Here is a 21,648-nt window from a genome sequence, read left to right on the forward strand (position 1 = left end):
ACCTTAGCCAAGACACCTTAGCCAAGACACCTTAGCCAAGACACCTTAGCCAAGACACCTTAGCCAAGACACATTAGCCAAGACACCTTAGCCAAGACACCTTAGCCAAGACACATTAGCCAAGACACCTTAGCCAAGACACCTTAGCCGAGACACATTAGCCAAGACACCTTAGCCAAGACACATTAGCCAAGACACCTTAGCCAAGACACCTTAGCCAATACACCTTAGCCAAGACACCTTAGCCAAGAAACCTTAGCCGAGACACATTAGCCAAGACACCTAAGCCAAGACACCTTAGCCAAGACACCTTAGCCAAGACACATTAGCCAAGACACCTTAGCCAAGACACCTTAGCCGAGACACATTAGCCAAGACACCTTAGCCAAGACACATTAGCCAAGACACCTTAGCCAAGACACCTTAGCCAAGACACCTTAGCCAAGACACCTTAGCCAAGACACCTTAGCCAAGACACCTTAGCCCAAACACATTAGCCAAGACACCTTAGCTAAGACACCTTAGCCAAGACACATTAGCCGAGACACATTAGCCAAGACACATTAGCCAAGACACCTTAGCCAAGACACCTAAGCCAAGACACCTTAGCCAAGACACCTTAGCCAAGACACATTAGCCAAGACACCTTAGCCAAGACACCTTAGCCAAGACACATTAGCCAAGACACCTTAGCCAAGACACCTTAGCCAAGACACATTAGCCAAGACACATTAGCCAAGACACCTCAGCCAAGACACCTAAGCCAAGACACCTTAGCCAAGACACCTTAGCCAAGACACATTAGCCAAGACACCTTAGCCAAGACACCTTAGCCAAGACACCTTAGCCAAGAAACCTTAGCCGAGACACATTAGCCAAGACACCTTAGCCAAGACACCTTAGCCAAGACACCTTAGCCAAGACACCTTAGCCCAAACACATTAGCCAAGACACCTTAGCTAAGACACCTTAGCCAAGACACATTAGCCGAGACACATTAGCCAAGACACATTAGCCAAGACACCTTAGCCAAGACACATTAGCCAAGACACATTAGCCAAGACACCTTAGCCAAGACACCTTAGCCAAGACACCTTAGCCAAGACACCTTAGCCAAGACACCTTAGCCCAAACACATTAGCCAAGACACCTTAGCTAAGACACCTTAGCCAAGACACATTAGCCGAGACACCTTAGCCAAGACACCTTAGCCAAGACACCTTAGCCGAGACACATTAGCCAAGACACCTTAGCCAAGACACCTTAGCCGAGACACATTAGCCAAGACACCTTAGCCAAGACACATTAGCCAAGACACCTTAGCCAAGACACCTTAGCCAAGACACATTAGCCAAGACACCTTAGCCGAGACACATTAGCCAAGACACTTTAGCCAAGACACATTAGCCAAGACACATTAGCCGAGACACATTAGCCAAGACACCTTAGCCAAGACACCTTAGCCAAGACACCTTAGCCAAGACACATTAGCCAAGACACCTTAGCCAAGACACATTAGCCAAGACACCTTAGCCAAGACACCTTAGCCAAGACACCTTAGCCAAGACACCTTAGCCAAGACACCTTAGCCCAAACACATTAGCCAAGACACCTTAGCTAAGACACCTTAGCCAAGACACATTAGCCGAGACACCTTAGCCAAGACACCTTAGCCAAGACACCTTAGCCGAGACACATTAGCCAAGACACATTAGCCAAGACACCTTAGCCAAGACACCTTAGCCAAGACACCTTAGCCAAGACACCTTAGCCAAGACACTTTAGCCAAGACACCTTAGCCAAGACACCTTAGCCAAGACACATTAGCCAAGACACCTTAGCCAAGACACCTTAGCCAAGACACCTTAGCCAAGACACCTTAGCCAAGACACCTTAGCCCAAACACATTAGCCAAGACACCTTAGCTAAGACACCTTAGCCAAGACACATTAGCCGAGACACATTAGCCAAGACACATTAGCCAAGACACCTTAGCCAAGACACCTTAGCCAAGACACCTTAGCTAAGACACCTTAGCCAAGACACATTAGCCGAGACACCTTAACCAAGACACCTTAGCCAAGACACATTAGCCAAGACACATTAGCCAAGACACCTTAGCCAAGACACATTAGCCAAGACACCTTAGCCAAGACACCTTAGCCAAGACACATTAGCCAAGACACCTTAGCCAAGACACCTTAGCCAAGACACATTAGCCAAGACACATTAGCCAAGACACCTCAGCCAAGACACCTAAGCCAAGACACCTTAGCCAAGACACCTTAGCCAAGACACATTAGCCAAGACACCTTAGCCAAGACACCTTAGCCAAGACACCTTAGCCAAGAAACCTTAGCCGAGACACATTAGCCAAGACACCTTAGCCAAGACACATTAGCCAAGACACCTCAGCCAAGACACCTAAGCCAAGACACCTTAGCCAAGACACCTTAGCCAAGACACATTAGCCAAGACACCTTAGCCAAGACACCTTAGCCGAGACACATTAGCCAAGACACATTAGCCAAGACACCTTAGCCAAGACACCTTAGCCAAGACACTTTAGCCAAGACACCTTAGCCAAGACACCTTAGCCAAGACACCTTAGCCAAGACACATTAGCCAAGACACATTAGCCAAGACACCTTAGCCGAGACACATTAGCCAAGACACCTTAGCCAAGACACCTTAGCCAAGACACCTTAGCCAAGACACCTTAGCCAAGACACCTTAGCCAAGACACATTAGCCAAGACACCTTAGCCGAGACACATTAGCCAAGACACTTTAGCCAAGACACATTAGCCAAGACACATTAGCCGAGACACATTAGCCAAGACACCTTAGCCAAGACACCTTAGCCAAGACACCTTAGCCAAGACACATTAGCCAAGACACCTTAGCCAAGACACATTAGCCAAGACACCTTAGCCAAGACACCTTAGCCAAGACACCTTAGCCAAGACACCTTAGCCAAGACACCTTAGCCCAAACACATTAGCCAAGACACCTTAGCTAAGACACCTTAGCCAAGACACATTAGCCGAGACACCTTAGCCAAGACACCTTAGCCAAGACACCTTAGCCGAGACACATTAGCCAAGACACATTAGCCAAGACACCTTAGCCAAGACACCTTAGCCAAGACACCTTAGCCAAGACACCTTAGCCAAGACACATTAGCCAAGACACCTTAGCCAAGACACCTTAGCCAAGACACATTAGCCAAGACACCTTAGCCAAGACACCTTAGCCAAGACACCTTAGCCAAGACACCTTAGCCAAGACACCTTAGCCCAAACACATTAGCCAAGACACCTTAGCTAAGACACCTTAGCCAAGACACATTAGCCGAGACACATTAGCCAAGACACATTAGCCAAGACACCTTAGCCAAGACACCTTAGCCAAGACACCTTAGCTAAGACACCTTAGCCAAGACACATTAGCCGAGACACCTTAACCAAGACACCTTAGCCAAGACACATTAGCCAAGACACATTAGCCAAGACACCTTAGCCAAGACACATTAGCCAAGACACCTTAGCCAAGACACCTTAGCCAAGACACCTTAGCCAAGACACCTTAGCCAAGACACCTTAGCCAAGACACCTTAGCCAAGACACTTTAGCCAAGACACCTTAGCCAAAACACATTAGCCAAGACACCTTAGCTAAGACACCTTAGCCAAGACACATTAGCCGAGACACCTTAGCCAAGACACCTTAGCCAAGACACCTTAGCCGAGACACATTAGCCAAGACACCTTAGCCAAGACACTTTAGCCAAGACACCTTAGCCAAGACACCTTAGCCAAGACACCTTAGCCAAGACACTTTAGCCAAGACACCTTAGCCAAGACACCTTAGCCAAGACACCTTAGCCGAGACACATTAGCCAAGACACCTTAGCCAAGACACCTTAGCCAAGACACCTTAGCCAAGACACCTTAGCCAAGACACCTTAGCCAAGAAACCTTAGCCGAGACACATTAGCCAAGACACCTTAGCCAAGACACATTAGCCAAGACACCTTAGCCAAGACACCTAAGCCAAGACACCTTAGCCAAGACACCTTAGCCAAGACACATTAGCCAAGACACCTTAGCCAAGACACCTTAGCCGAGACACATTAGCCAAGACACCTTAGCCAAGACACATTAGCCAAGACACCTTAGCCAAGACACCTTAGCCAAGACACCTTAGCCAAGACACCTTAGCCAAGACACCTTAGCCAAGACACCTTAGCCAAGACACATTAGCCAAGACACCTTAGCCAAGACACCTTAGCCAAGACACCTTAGCCAAGACACCTTAGCCAAGACACCTTAGCCAAGACACCTTAGCCGAGACACATTAGCCAAGACACCTTAGCCGAGACACATTAGCCAAGACACCTTAGCCAAGACACCTTAGCCAAGACACCTTAGCCAAGACACCTTAGCCAAGACACCTTAGCCAAGACACATTAGCCAAGACACCTTAGCCGAGACACATTAGCCAAGACACTTTAGCCAAGACACATTAGCCAAGACACATTAGCCGAGACACATTAGCCAAGACACATTAGCCAAGACACCTTAGCCAAGACACCTTAGCCAAGACACCTTAGCCAAGACACCTTAGCCAAGACACTTTAGCCAAGACACCTTAGCCAAGACACCTTAGCCAAGACACATTAGCCAAGACACCTTAGCCAAGACACCTTAGCCAAGACACCTTAGCCAAGACACCTTAGCCAAGACACCTTAGCCCAAACACATTAGCCAAGACACCTTAGCTAAGACACCTTAGCCAAGACACATTAGCCGAGACACATTAGCCAAGACACATTAGCCAAGACACCTTAGCCAAGACACATTAGCCAAGACACCTTAGCTAAGACACCTTAGCCAAGACACATTAGCCGAGACACCTTAACCAAGACACCTTAGCCAAGACACATTAGCCAAGACACATTAGCCAAGACACCTTAGCCAAGACACATTAGCCAAGACACCTTAGCCAAGACACCTTAGCCAAGACACCTTAGCCAAGACACCTTAGCCAAGACACCTTAGCCAAGAAACCTTAGCCGAGACACATTAGCCAAGACACCTTAGCCAAGACACATTAGCCAAGACACCTTAGCCAAGACACCTAAGCCAAGACACCTTAGCCAAGACACCTTAGCCAAGACACATTAGCCAAGACACCTTAGCCAAGACACCTTAGCCGAGACACATTAGCCAAGACACCTTAGCCAAGACACATTAGCCAAGACACCTTAGCCAAGACACCTTAGCCAAGACACCTTAGCCAAGACACCTTAGCCAAGACACCTTAGCCAAGACACCTTAGCCAAGACACATTAGCCAAGACACCTTAGCCAAGACACCTTAGCCAAGACACCTTAGCCAAGACACCTTAGCCAAAACACATTAGCCAAGACACCTTAGCTAAGACACCTTAGCCAAGACACATTAGCCGAGACACCTTAGCCAAGACACCTTAGCCAAGACACCTTAGCCGAGACACATTAGCCAAGACACCTTAGCCAAGACACTTTAGCCAAGACACCTTAGCCAAGACACCTTAGCCAAGACACCTTAGCCAAGACACCTTAGCCAAGACACCTTAGCCAAGACACCTTAGCCAAGACACCTTAGCCGAGACACATTAGCCAAGACACATTAGCCAAGACACCTTAGCCAAGACACCTTAGCCAAGACACCTTAGCTAAGACACCTTAGCCAAGACACATTAGCCGAGACACCTTAACCAAGACACCTTAGCCAAGACACATTAGCCAAGACACATTAGCCAAGACACCTTAGCCAAGACACATTAGCCAAGACACCTTAGCCAAGACACCTTAGCCAAGACACCTTAGCCAAGACACCTTAGCCAAGACACCTTAGCCAAGACACCTTAGCCAAGACACATTAGCCAAGACACCTTAGCCAAAACACATTAGCCAAGACACCTTAGCTAAGACACCTTAGCCAAGACACATTAGCCGAGACACCTTAGCCAAGACACCTTAGCCAAGACACCTTAGCCGAGACACATTAGCCAAGACACCTTAGCCAAGACACTTTAGCCAAGACACCTTAGCCAAGACACCTTAGCCAAGACACCTTAGCCAAGACACATTAGCCAAGACACTTTAGCCGAGACACCTTAGCCAAGACACCTTAGCCGAGACACATTAGCCAAGACACCTTAGCCAAGACACCTTAGCCAAGACACCTTAGCCAAGACACCTTAGCCAAGACACCTTAGCCGAGACACATTAGCCAAGACACCTTAGCCAAGACACATTAGCCAAGACACCTTAGCCAAGACACCTTAGCCAAGACACATTAGCCAAGACACCTTAGCCGAGACACATTAGCCAAGACACTTTAGCCAAGACACATTAGCCAAGACACATTAGCCGAGACACATTAGCCAAGACACCTTAGCCAAGACACCTTAGCCAAGACACCTTAGCCAAGACACATTAGCCAAGACACCTTAGCCAAGACACCTTAGCCGAGACACATTAGCCAAGACACCTTAGCCAAGACACATTAGCCAAGACACATTAGCCAAGACACCTTAGCCAAGACACCTTAGCCGAGACACCTTAGCCAAGACACCTTAGCCAAGACACCTTAGCCAAGACACATTAGCCAAGACACCTTAGCCGAGACACATTAGCCAAGACACTTTAGCCAAGACACATTAGCCAAGACACATTAGCCAAGACACCTTAGCCAAGACACCTTAGCCAAGACACCTTAGCCAAGACACCTTAGCCAAGACACTTTAGCCAAGACACCTTAGCCAAGAACCTTAGCCGAGACACATTAGCCAAGACACCTTAGCCAAGACACATTAGCCAAGACACCTTAGCCAAGACACCTAAGCCAAGACACCTTAGCCAAGACACCTTAGCCAAGACACCTTAGCCAAGACACCTTCGCCGAGACACATTAGCCAAGACACCTTAGCCGAGACACATTAGCCAAGACACATTAGCCAAGACACCGTAGCCAAGACACATTAGCCAAGACACTTTAGCCGAGACACATTAGCCATGACACTTTAACCAAGACAAATTAGCCAAGACACCTTAGCCAAGACACCTTAGCCAAGACACATTAGCCAAGACACCTTAGCCGAGACACATTAGCCAAGACACCTTAGCCAAGACACCTTAGCCAAGACACCTTAGCCAAGACACTTTAGCCAAGACACCTTAGCCAAGACACCTTAGCCAAGACACCTTAGCCAAGACACATTAGCCAAGACACCTTAGCCAAGACACCTTAGCCGAGACACATTAGCCAAGACACCTTAGCCAAGACACATTAGCCAAGACACCTTAGCCAAGACACCTTAGCCAAGACACATTAGCCAAGACACCTTAGCCGAGACACATTAGCCAAGACACTTTAGCCAAGACACATTAGCCAAGACACATTAGCCGAGACACATTAGCCAAGACACCTTAGCCAAGACACCTTAGCCAAGACACCTTAGCCAAGACACATTAGCCAAGACACCTTAGCCAAGACACATTAGCCAAGACACCTTAGCCAAGACACCTTAGCCAAGACACCTTAGCCAAGACACCTTAGCCAAGACACCTTAGCCCAAACACATTAGCCAAGACACCTTAGCTAAGACACCTTAGCCAAGACACATTAGCCGAGACACCTTAGCCAAGACACCTTAGCCAAGACACCTTAGCCGAGACACATTAGCCAAGACACATTAGCCAAGACACCTTAGCCAAGACACCTTAGCCAAGACACCTTAGCCAAGACACCTTAGCCAAGACACTTTAGCCAAGACACCTTAGCCAAGACACCTTAGCCAAGACACATTAGCCAAGACACCTTAGCCAAGACACCTTAGCCAAGACACCTTAGCCAAGACACCTTAGCCAAGACACCTTAGCCCAAACACATTAGCCAAGACACCTTAGCTAAGACACCTTAGCCAAGACACATTAGCCGAGACACATTAGCCAAGACACATTAGCCAAGACACCTTAGCCAAGACACCTTAGCCAAGACACCTTAGCTAAGACACCTTAGCCAAGACACATTAGCCGAGACACCTTAACCAAGACACCTTAGCCAAGACACATTAGCCAAGACACATTAGCCAAGACACCTTAGCCAAGACACATTAGCCAAGACACCTTAGCCAAGACACCTTAGCCAAGACACCTTAGCCAAGACACCTTAGCCAAGACACCTTAGCCAAGACACCTTAGCCAAGACACATTAGCCAAGACACCTTAGCCAAAACACATTAGCCAAGACACCTTAGCTAAGACACCTTAGCCAAGACACCTTAGCCAAGACACCTTAGCCAAGACACCTTAGCCAAGACACCTTAGCCAAGACACCTTAGCCCAAACACATTAGCCAAGACACCTTAGCTAAGACACCTTAGCCAAGACACATTAGCCGAGACACATTAGCCAAGACACATTAGCCAAGACACCTTAGCCAAGACACCTTAGCCAAGACACCTTAGCTAAGTCACCTTAGCCAAGACACATTAGCCGAGACACCTTAACCAAGACACCTTAGCCAAGACACATTAGCCAAGACACATTAGCCAAGACACCTTAGCCAAGACACATTAGCCAAGACACCTTAGCCAAGACACCTTAGCCGAGACACATTAGCCAAGACACCTTAGCCAAGACACATTAGCCAAGACACATTAGCCAAGACACCTTAGCCAAGACACCTTAGCCGAGACACCTTAGCCAAGACACCTTAGCCAAGACACCTTAGCCAAGACACATTAGCCAAGACACCTTAGCCGAGACACATTAGCCAAGACACTTTAGCCAAGACACATTAGCCAAGACACATTAGCCAAGACACCTTAGCCAAGACACCTTAGCCAAGACACCTTAGCCAAGACACCTTAGCCAAGACACTTTAGCCAAGACACCTTAGCCAAGAACCTTAGCCGAGACACATTAGCCAAGACACCTTAGCCAAGACACATTAGCCAAGACACCTTAGCCAAGACACATTAGCCAAGACACCTTAGCCAAGACACCTTAGCCAAGACACCTTAGCCAAGACACCTTCGCCGAGACACATTAGCCAAGACACCTTAGCCGAGACACATTAGCCAAGACACATTAGCCAAGACACCGTAGCCAAGACACATTAGCCAAGACACTTTAGCCGAGACACATTAGCCATGACACTTTAACCAAGACAAATTAGCCAAGACACCTTAGCCAAGACACCTTAGCCAAGACACATTAGCCAAGACACCTTAGCCGAGACACATTAGCCAAGACACCTTAGCCAAGACACCTTAGCCAAGACACCTTAGCCAAGACACTTTAGCCAAGACACCTTAGCCAAGACACCTTAGCCAAGACACCTTAGCCAAGACACATTAGCCAAGACACCTTAGCCAAGACACCTTAGCCGAGACACATTAGCCAAGACACCTTAGCCAAGACACATTAGCCAAGACACCTTAGCCAAGACACCTTAGCCAAGACACATTAGCCAAGACACCTTAGCCGAGACACATTAGCCAAGACACTTTAGCCAAGACACATTAGCCAAGACACATTAGCCGAGACACATTAGCCAAGACACATTAGCCAAGACACCTTAGCCAAGACACCTTAGCCAAGACACCTTAGCCAAGACACCTTAGCCAAGACACTTTAGCCAAGACACCTTAGCCAAGACACCTTAGCCAAGACACATTAGCCAAGACACCTTAGCCAAGACACCTTAGCCAAGACACCTTAGCCAAGACACCTTAGCCAAGACACCTTAGCCCAAACACATTAGCCAAGACACCTTAGCTAAGACACCTTAGCCAAGACACATTAGCCGAGACACATTAGCCAAGACACATTAGCCAAGACACCTTAGCCAAGACACCTTAGCCAAGACACCTTAGCTAAGACACCTTAGCCAAGACACATTAGCCGAGACACCTTAACCAAGACACCTTAGCCAAGACACATTAGCCAAGACACATTAGCCAAGACACCTTAGCCAAGACACATTAGCCAAGACACCTTAGCCAAGACACCTTAGCCAAGACACCTTAGCCAAGACACCTTAGCCAAGACACCTTAGCCAAGAAACCTTAGCCGAGACACATTAGCCAAGACACCTTAGCCAAGACACATTAGCCAAGACACCTTAGCCAAGACACCTAAGCCAAGACACCTTAGCCAAGACACCTTAGCCAAGACACATTAGCCAAGACACCTTAGCCAAGACACCTTAGCCGAGACACATTAGCCAAGACACCTTAGCCAAGACACATTAGCCAAGACACCTTAGCCAAGACACCTTAGCCAAGACACCTTAGCCAAGACACCTTAGCCAAGACACCTTAGCCAAGACACCTTAGCCAAGACACATTAGCCAAGACACCTTAGCCAAGACACCTTAGCCAAGACACCTTAGCCAAGACACCTTAGCCAAAACACATTAGCCAAGACACCTTAGCTAAGACACCTTAGCCAAGACACATTAGCCGAGACACCTTAGCCAAGACACCTTAGCCAAGACACCTTAGCCGAGACACATTAGCCAAGACACCTTAGCCAAGACACCTTAGCCAAGACACCTTAGCCAAGACACCTTAGCCAAGACACCTTAGCCCAAACACATTAGCCAAGACACCTTAGCTAAGACACCTTAGCCAAGACACATTAGCCGAGACACATTAGCCAAGACACATTAGCCAAGACACCTTAGCCAAGACACCTTAGCCGAGACACATTAGCCAAGACACATTAGCCAAGACACCTTAGCCAAGACACCTTAGCCAAGACACCTTAGCTAAGACACCTTAGCCAAGACACATTAGCCGAGACACCTTAGCCAAGACACCTTAGCCAAGACACATTAGCCAAGACACATTAGCCAAGACACCTTAGCCAAGACACATTAGCCAAGACACCTTAGCCAAGACACCTTAGCCAAGACACCTTAGCCAAGACACCTTAGCCAAGACACCTTAGCCAAGACACCTTAGCCAAGACACATTAGCCAAGACACCTTAGCCAAAACACATTAGCCAAGACACCTTAGCCAAGACACCTTCGCCGAGACACATTAGCCAAGACACCTTAGCCGAGACACATTAGCCAAGACACATTAGCCAAGACACCGTAGCCAAGACACATTAGCCAAGACACTTTAGCCGAGACACATTAGCCATGACACTTTAACCAAGACAAATTAGCCAAGACACCTTAGCCAAGACACCTTAGCCAAGACACATTAGCCAAGACACCTTAGCCGAGACACATTAGCCAAGACACCTTAGCCAAGACACCTTAGCCAAGACACCTTAGCCAAGACACCTTAGCCAAGACACATTAGCCAAGACACCTTAGCCAAGACACCTTAGCCGAGACACATTAGCCAAGACACCTTAGCCAAGACACATTAGCCAAGACACCTTAGCCAAGACACCTTAGCCAAGACACCTTAGCCAAGACACCTTAGCCAAGACACCTTAGCCAAGACACCTTAGCCAAGACACATTAGCCAAGACACCTTAGCCAAGACACCTTAGCCAAGACACCTTAGCCAAGACACCTTAGCCAAGACACCTTAGCCAAGACACCTTAGCCGAGACACATTAGCCAAGACACCTTAGCCGAGACACATTAGCCAAGACACCTTAGCCAAGACACCTTAGCCAAGACACCTTAGCCAAGACACCTTAGCCAAGACACCTTAGCCAAGACACATTAGCCAAGACACCTTAGCCGAGACACATTAGCCAAGACACTTTAGCCAAGACACATTAGCCAAGACACATTAGCCGAGACACATTAGCCAAGACACATTAGCCAAGACACCTTAGCCAAGACACCTTAGCCAAGACACCTTAGCCAAGACACCTTAGCCAAGACACTTTAGCCAAGACACCTTAGCCAAGACACCTTAGCCAAGACACATTAGCCAAGACACCTTAGCCAAGACACCTTAGCCAAGACACCTTAGCCAAGACACCTTAGCCAAGACACCTTAGCCCAAACACATTAGCCAAGACACCTTAGCTAAGACACCTTAGCCAAGACACATTAGCCGAGACACATTAGCCAAGACACATTAGCCAAGACACCTTAGCCAAGACACCTTAGCCAAGACACCTTAGCTAAGACACCTTAGCCAAGACACATTAGCCGAGACACCTTAACCAAGACACCTTAGCCAAGACACATTAGCCAAGACACATTAGCCAAGACACCTTAGCCAAGACACATTAGCCAAGACACCTTAGCCAAGACACCTTAGCCAAGACACCTTAGCCAAGACACCTTAGCCAAGACACCTTAGCCAAGACACCTTAGCCAAGACACATTAGCCAAGACACCTTAGCCAAAACACATTAGCCAAGACACCTTAGCTAAGACACCTTAGCCAAGACACATTAGCCGAGACACCTTAGCCAAGACACCTTAGCCAAGACACCTTAGCCGAGACACATTAGCCAAGACACCTTAGCCAAGACACTTTAGCCAAGACACCTTAGCCAAGACACCTTAGCCAAGACACCTTAGCCAAGACACTTTAGCCAAGACACCTTAGCCAAGACACCTTAGCCAAGACACCTTAGCCGAGACACATTAGCCAAGACACCTTAGCCAAGACACCTTAGCCAAGACACCTTAGCCAAGACACCTTAGCCAAGACACCTTAGCCAAGAAACCTTAGCCGAGACACATTAGCCAAGACACCTTAGCCAAGACACATTAGCCAAGACACCTTAGCCAAGACACCTAAGCCAAGACACCTTAGCCAAGACACCTTAGCCAAGACACATTAGCCAAGACACCTTAGCCAAGACACCTTAGCCAAGACACATTAGCCAAGACACCTTAGCCAAGACACCTTAGCCAAGACACATTAGCCAAGACACATTAGCCAAGACACCTCAGCCAAGACACCTAAGCCAAGACACCTTAGCCAAGACACCTTAGCCAAGACACATTAGCCAAGACACCTTAGCCAAGACACCTTAGCCAAGACACCTTAGCCAAGAAACCTTAGCCGAGACACATTAGCCAAGACACCTTAGCCAAGACACATTAGCCAAGACACCTCAGCCAAGACACCTAAGCCAAGACACATTAGCCAAGACACATTAGCCGAGACACATTAGCCAAGACACCTTAGCCAAGACACCTTAGCCAAGACACCTTAGCCAAGAAACCTTAGCCGAGACACATTAGCCAAGACACCTTAGCCAAGACACATTAGCCAAGACACCTTAGCCAAGACACCTTAGCCAAGACACCTTAGCCAAGACACCTTAGCCAAGACACCTTAGCCAAGACACCTTAGCCAAGACACCTTAGCCAAGACACCTTAGCCAAGACACCTTAGCCAAGAAACCTTAGCCGAGACACATTAGCCAAGACACCTTAGCCAAGACACATTAGCCAAGACACCTTAGCCAAGACACCTAAGCCAAGACACCTTAGCCAAGACACCTTAGCCAAGACACATTAGCCAAGACACCTTAGCCAAGACACCTTAGCCGAGACACATTAGCCAAGACACCTTAGCCAAGACACATTAGCCAAGACACCTTAGCCAAGACACCTTAGCCAAGACACCTTAGCCAAGACACCTTAGCCAAGACACCTTAGCCAAGACACCTTAGCCAAGACACATTAGCCAAGACACCTTAGCCAAGACACCTTAGCCAAGACACCTTAGCCAAGACACCTTAGCCAAAACACATTAGCCAAGACACCTTAGCTAAGACACCTTAGCCAAGACACATTAGCCGAGACACCTTAGCCAAGACACCTTAGCCAAGACACCTTAGCCGAGACACATTAGCCAAGACACCTTAGCCAAGACACCTTAGCCAAGACACCTTAGCCAAGACACCTTAGCCAAGACACCTTAGCCCAAACACATTAGCCAAGACACCTTAGCTAAGACACCTTAGCCAAGACACATTAGCCGAGACACATTAGCCAAGACACATTAGCCAAGACACCTTAGCCAAGACACCTTAGCCGAGACACATTAGCCAAGACACATTAGCCAAGACACCTTAGCCAAGACACCTTAGCCAAGACACCTTAGCTAAGACACCTTAGCCAAGACACATTAGCCGAGACACCTTAGCCAAGACACCTTAGCCAAGACACATTAGCCAAGACACATTAGCCAAGACACCTTAGCCAAGACACATTAGCCAAGACACCTTAGCCAAGACACCTTAGCCAAGACACCTTAGCCAAGACACCTTAGCCAAGACACCTTAGCCAAGACACCTTAGCCAAGACACATTAGCCAAGACACCTTAGCCAAAACACATTAGCCAAGACACCTTAGCCAAGACACCTTCGCCGAGACACATTAGCCAAGACACCTTAGCCGAGACACATTAGCCAAGACACATTAGCCAAGACACCGTAGCCAAGACACATTAGCCAAGACACTTTAGCCGAGACACATTAGCCATGACACTTTAACCAAGACAAATTAGCCAAGACACCTTAGCCAAGACACCTTAGCCAAGACACATTAGCCAAGACACCTTAGCCGAGACACATTAGCCAAGACACCTTAGCCAAGACACCTTAGCCAAGACACCTTAGCCAAGACACCTTAGCCAAGACACATTAGCCAAGACACCTTAGCCAAGACACCTTAGCCGAGACACATTAGCCAAGACACCTTAGCCAAGACACATTAGCCAAGACACCTTAGCCAAGACACCTTAGCCAAGACACCTTAGCCAAGACACCTTAGCCAAGACACCTTAGCCAAGACACCTTAGCCAAGACACATTAGCCAAGACACCTTAGCCAAGACACCTTAGCCAAGACACCTTAGCCAAGACACCTTAGCCAAGACACCTTAGCCAAGACACCTTAGCCGAGACACATTAGCCAAGACACCTTAGCCGAGACACATTAGCCAAGACACCTTAGCCAAGACACCTTAGCCAAGACACCTTAGCCAAGACACCTTAGCCAAGACACCTTAGCCAAGACACATTAGCCAAGACACCTTAGCCGAGACACATTAGCCAAGACACTTTAGCCAAGACACATTAGCCAAGACACATTAGCCGAGACACATTAGCCAAGACACATTAGCCAAGACACCTTAGCCAAGACACCTTAGCCAAGACACCTTAGCCAAGACACCTTAGCCAAGACACTTTAGCCAAGACACCTTAGCCAAGACACCTTAGCCAAGACACATTAGCCAAGACACCTTAGCCAAGACACCTTAGCCAAGACACCTTAGCCAAGACACCTTAGCCAAGACACCTTAGCCCAAACACATTAGCCAAGACACCTTAGCTAAGACACCTTAGCCAAGACACATTAGCCGAGACACCTTAGCTAAGACACCTTAGCCAAGACACATTAGCCGAGACACCTTAACCAAGACACCTTAGCCAAGACACATTAGCCAAGACACATTAGCCAAGACACCTTAGCCAAGACACCTTAGCCAAGACACCTTAGCCAAGACACCTTAGCCAAGACACCTTAGCCGAGACACATTAGCCAAGACACCTTAGCCGAGACACATTAGCCAAGACACCTTAGCCAAGACACCTTAGCCAAGACACCTTAGCCAAGACACCTTAGCCAAGACACCTTAGCCAAGACACATTAGCCAAGACACCTTAGCCGAGACACATTAGCCAAGACACATTAGCCGAGACACCTTAGCCAAGACACCTTAGCCAAGACACCTTAGCCGAGACACATTAGCCAAGACACATTAGCCAAGACACCTTAGCCAAGACACCTTAGCCAAGACACCTTAGCCAAGACACCTTAGCCAAGACACTTTAGCCAAGACACCTTAGCCAAGACACCTTAGCCAAGACACATTAGCCAAGACACCTTAGCCAAGACACCTTAGCCAAGACACCTTAGCCAAGACACCTTAGCCAAGACACCTTAGCCCAAACACATTAGCCAAGACACCTTAGCTAAGACACCTTAGCCAAGACACATTAGCCGAGACACATTAGCCAAGACACATTAGCCAAGACACCTTAGCCAAGACACCTTAGCCAAGACACCTTAGCTAAGACACCTTAGCCAAGACACATTAGCCGAGACACCTTAACCAAGACACCTTAGCCAAGACACATTAGCCAAGACACATTAGCCAAGACACCTTAGCCAAGACACATTAGCCAAGACACCTTAGCCAAGACACCTTAGCCAAGACACCTTAGCCAAGACACCTTAGCCAAGACACCTTAGCCAAGACACCTTAGCCAAGACACATTAGCCAAGACACCTTAGCCAAAACACATTAGCCAAGACACCTTAGCTAAGACACCTTAGCCAAGACACATTAGCCGAGACACCTTAGCCAAGACACCTTAGCCAAGACACCTTAGCCGAGACACATTAGCCAAGACACCTTAGCCAAGACACTTTAGCCAAGACACCTTAGCCAAGACACCTTAGCCAAGACACCTTAGCCAAGACACTTTAGCCAAGACACCTTAGCCAAGACACCTTAGCCAAGACACCTTAGCCGAGACACATTAGCCAAGACACCTTAGCCAAGACACCTTAGCCAAGACACCTTAGCCAAGACACCTTAGCCAAGACACCTTAGCCAAGAAACCTTAGCCGAGACACATTAGCCAAGACACCTTAGCCAAGACACATTAGCCAAGACACCTTAGCCAAGACACCTAAGCCAAGACACCTTAGCCAAGACACCTTAGCCAAGACACATTAGCCAAGACACCTTAGCCAAGACACCTTAGCCGAGACACATTAGCCAAGACACCTTAGCCAAGACACATTAGCCAAGACACCTTAGCCAAGACACCTTAGCCAAGACACCTTAGCCAAGACACCTTAGCCAAGACACCTTAGCCAAGACACCTTAGCCAAGACACATTAGCCAAGACACCTTAGCCAAGACACCTTAGCCAAGACACCTTAGCCAAGACACCTTAGCCAAGACACCTTAGCCAAGACACCTTAGCCGAGACACATTAGCCAAGACACCTTAGCCGAGACACATTAGCCAAGACACCTTAGCCAAGACACCTTAGCCAAGACACCTTAGCCAAGACACCTTAGCCAAGACACCTTAGCCAAGACACATTAGCCAAGACACCTTAGCCGAGACACATTAGCCAAGACACTTTAGCCAAGACACATTAGCCAAGACACCTTAGCCGAGACACATTAGCCAAGACACATTAGCCAAGACACCTTAGCCAAGACACCTTAGCCAAGACACCTTAGCCAAGACACCTTAGCCAAGACACTTTAGCCAAGACACCTTAGCCAAGACACCTTAGCCAAGACACATTAGCCAAGACACCTTAGCCAAGACACCTTAGCCAAGACACCTTAGCCAAGACACCTTAGCCAAGACACCTTAGCCCAAACACATTAGCCAAGACACCTTAGCTAAGACACCTTAGCCAAGACACATTAGCCGAGACACATTAGCCAAGACACATTAGCCAAGACACCTTAGCCAAGACACCTTAGCCAAGACACCTTAGCTAAGACACCTTAGCCAAGACACATTAGCCGAGACACCTTAACCAAGACACCTTAGCCAAGACACATTAGCCAAGACACATTAGCCAAGACACCTTAGCCAAGACACATTAGCCAAGACACCTTAGCCAAGACACCTTAGCCAAGACACCTTAGCCAAGACACCTTAGCCAAGACACCTTAGCCAAGAAACCTTAGCCGAGACACATTAGCCAAGACACCTTAGCCAAGACACATTAGCCAAGACACCTTAGCCAAGACACCTAAGCCAAGACACCTTAGCCAAGACACCTTAGCCAAGACACATTAGCCAAGACACCTTAGCCAAGACACCTTAGCCGAGACACATTAGCCAAGACACCTTAGCCAAGACACATTAGCCAAGACACCTTAGCCAAGACACCTTAGCCAAGACACCTTAGCCAAGACACCTTAGCCAAGACACCTTAGCCAAGACACCTTAGCCAAGACACATTAGCCAAGACACCTTAGCCAAGACACCTTAGCCAAGACACCTTAGCCAAGACACCTTAGCCAAAACACATTAGCCAAGACACCTTAGCTAAGACACCTTAGCCAAGACACATTAGCCGAGACACCTTAGCCAAGACACCTTAGCCAAGACACCTTAGCCGAGACACATTAGCCAAGACACCTTAGCCAAGACACTTTAGCCAAGACACCTTAGCCAAGACACCTTAGCCAAGACACCTTAGCCAAGACACCTTAGCCAAGACACCTTAGCCAAGACACCTTAGCCAAGACACCTTAGCCGAGACACATTAGCCAAGACACATTAGCCAAGACACCTTAGCCAAGACACCTTAGCCAAGACACCTTAGCTAAGACACCTTAGCCAAGACACATTAGCCGAGACACCTTAACCAAGACACCTTAGCCAAGACACATTAGCCAAGACACATTAGCCAAGACACCTTAGCCAAGACACATTAGCCAAGACACCTTAGCCAAGACACCTTAGCCAAGACACCTTAGCCAAGACACCTTAGCCAAGACACCTTAGCCAAGACACATTAGCCAAGACACCTTAGCCAAAACACATTAGCCAAGACACCTTAGCTAAGACACCTTAGCCAAGACACATTAGCCGAGACACCTTAGCCAAGACACCTTAGCCAAGACACCTTAGCCGAGACACATTAGCCAAGACACCTTAGCCAAGACACTTTAGCCAAGACACCTTAGCCAAGACACCTTAGCCAAGACACCTTAGCCAAGACACATTAGCCAAGACACTTTAGCCGAGACACCTTAGCCAAGACACCTTAGCCGAGACACATTAGCCAAGACACCTTAGCCAAGACACCTTAGCCGAGACACATTAGCCAAGACACCTTAGCCAAGACACATTAGCCAAGACACATTAGCCAAGACACCGTAGCCAAGACACATTAGCCAAGACACTTTAGCCGAGACACATTAGCCATGACACTTTAACCAAGACAAATTAGCCAAGACACCTTAGCCGAGACACATTAGCCAAGACACCTTAGCCAAGACACCTTAGCCAAGACACCTTAGCCAAGAAACCTTAGCCGAGACACATTAGCCAAGACACCTTAGCCAAGACACATTAGCCAAGACACCTTAGCCAAGACACCTTAGCCAAGACACCTTAGCCAAGACACCTTAGCCAAGACACCTTAGCCAAGACACCTTAGCCAAGACACCTTAGCCAAGACACATTAGCCAAGACACCTTAGCCAAGACACCTTAGCCAAGACACCTTAGCCAAGACACATTAGCCAAGACACCTTAGCCAAGACACCTTAGCCGAGACACATTAGCCAAGACACCTTAGCCAAGACACATTAGCCAAGACACATTAGCCAAGACACCTTAGCCAAGACACCTTAGCCGAGACACCTTAGCCAAGACACCTTAGCCAAGACACCTTAGCCAAGACACATTAGCCAAGACACCTTAGCCGAGACACATTAGCCAAGACACTTTAGCCAAGACACATTAGCCAAGACACATTAGCCAAGACACCTTAGCCAAGACACCTTAGCCAAGACACCTTAGCCAAGACACCTTAGCCAAGACACTTTAGCCAAGACACCTTAGCCAAGAACCTTAGCCGAGACACATTAGCCAAGACACCTTAGCCAAGACACATTAGCCAAGACACCTTAGCCAAGACACCTAAGCCAAGACACCTTAGCCAAGACACCTTAGCCAAGACACCTTAGCCAAGACACCTTCGCCGAGACACATTAGCCAAGACACCTTAGCCGAGACACATTAGCCAAGACACATTAGCCAAGACACCGTAGCCAAGACACATTAGCCAAGACACTTTAGCCGAGACACATTAGCCATGACACTTTAACCAAGACAAATTAGCCAAGACACCTTAGCCAAGACACCTTAGCCAAGACACATTAGCCAAGACACCTTAGCCGAGACACATTAGCCAAGACACCTTAGCCAAGACACCTTAGCCAAGACACCTTAGCCAAGACACTTTAGCCAAGACACCTTAGCCAAGACACCTTAGCCAAGACACCTTAGCCAAGACACATTAGCCAAGACACCTTAGCCAAGACACCTTAGCCGAGACACATTAGCCAAGACACCTTAGCCAAGACACATTAGCCAAGACACCTTAGCCAAGACACCTTAGCCAAGACACATTAGCCAAGACACCTTAGCCGAGACACATTAGCCAAGACACTTTAGCCAAGACACATTAGCCAAGACACATTAGCCGAGACACATTAGCCAAGACACCTTAGCCAAGACACCTTAGCCAAGACACCTTAGCCAAGACACATTAGCCAAGACACCTTAGCCAAGACACATTAGCCAAGACACCTTAGCCAAGACACCTTAGCCAAGACACCTTAGCCAAGACACCTTAGCCAAGACACCTTAGCCCAAACACATTAGCCAAGACACCTTAGCTAAGACACCTTAGCCAAGACACATTAGCCGAGACACATTAGCCAAGACACCTTAGCCAAGACACCTTAGCCAAGACACCTTAGCCAAGACACATTAGCCAAGACACCTTAGCCAAGACACATTAGCCAAGACACCTTAGCCAAGACACCTTAGCCAAGACACCTTAGCCAAGACACCTTAGCCAAGACACCTTAGCCCAAACACATTAGCCAAGACACCTTAGCTAAGACACCTTAGCCAAGACACATTAGCCGAGACACATTAGCCAAGACACCTTAGCCAAGACACATTAGCCAAGACACCTTAGCCGAGACACATTAGCCAAGACACCTTAGCCGAGACACATTAGCCAAGACACCTTAGCCAAGACACCTTAGCCAAGACACCTTAGCCAAGACACCTTAGCCGAGACACATTAGCCAAGACACCTTAGCCGAGACACATTAGCCAAGACACCTTAGCCAAGACACCTTAGCCAAGACACCTTAGCCAAGACACCTTAGCCAAGACACCTTAGCCAAGACACATTAGCCAAGACACCTTAGCCGAGACACATTAGCCAAGACACTTTAGCCAAGACACATTAGCCAAGACACATTAGCCGAGACACATTAGCCAAGACACATTAGCCAAGACACCTTAGCCAAGACACCTTAGCCAAGACACCTTAGCCAAGACACCTTAGCCAAGACACTTTAGCCAAGACACCTTAGCCAAGACACCTTAGCCAAGACACCTTAGCCAAGACACCTTAGCCAAGACACCTTAGCCAAGAAACCTTAGCCGAGACACATTAGCCAAGACACCTTAGCCAAGACACATTAGCCAAGACACCTTAGCCAAGACACCTAAGCCAAGACACCTTAGCCAAGACACCTTAGCCAAGACACATTAGCCAAGACACCTTAGCCAAGACACCTTAGCCGAGACACATTAGCCAAGACACCTTAGCCAAGACACATTAGCCAAGACACCTTAGCCAAGACACCTTAGCCAAGACACCTTAGCCGAGACACATTAGCCAAGACACCTTAGCCGAGACACATTAGCCAAGACACCTTAGCCAAGACACCTTAGCCAAGACACCTTAGCCAAGACACCTTAGCCAAGACACCTTAGCCAAGACACATTAGCCAAGACACCTTAGCCGAGACACATTAGCCAAGACACTTTAGCCAAGACACATTAG

The sequence above is a fragment of the Anopheles funestus genome, unplaced genomic scaffold, assembly GCF_943734845.2.
Source record: "Anopheles funestus unplaced genomic scaffold, idAnoFuneDA-416_04 scaffold_9_ctg1, whole genome shotgun sequence".
NCBI lineage: Eukaryota > Metazoa > Arthropoda > Insecta > Diptera > Culicidae > Anopheles > Anopheles funestus.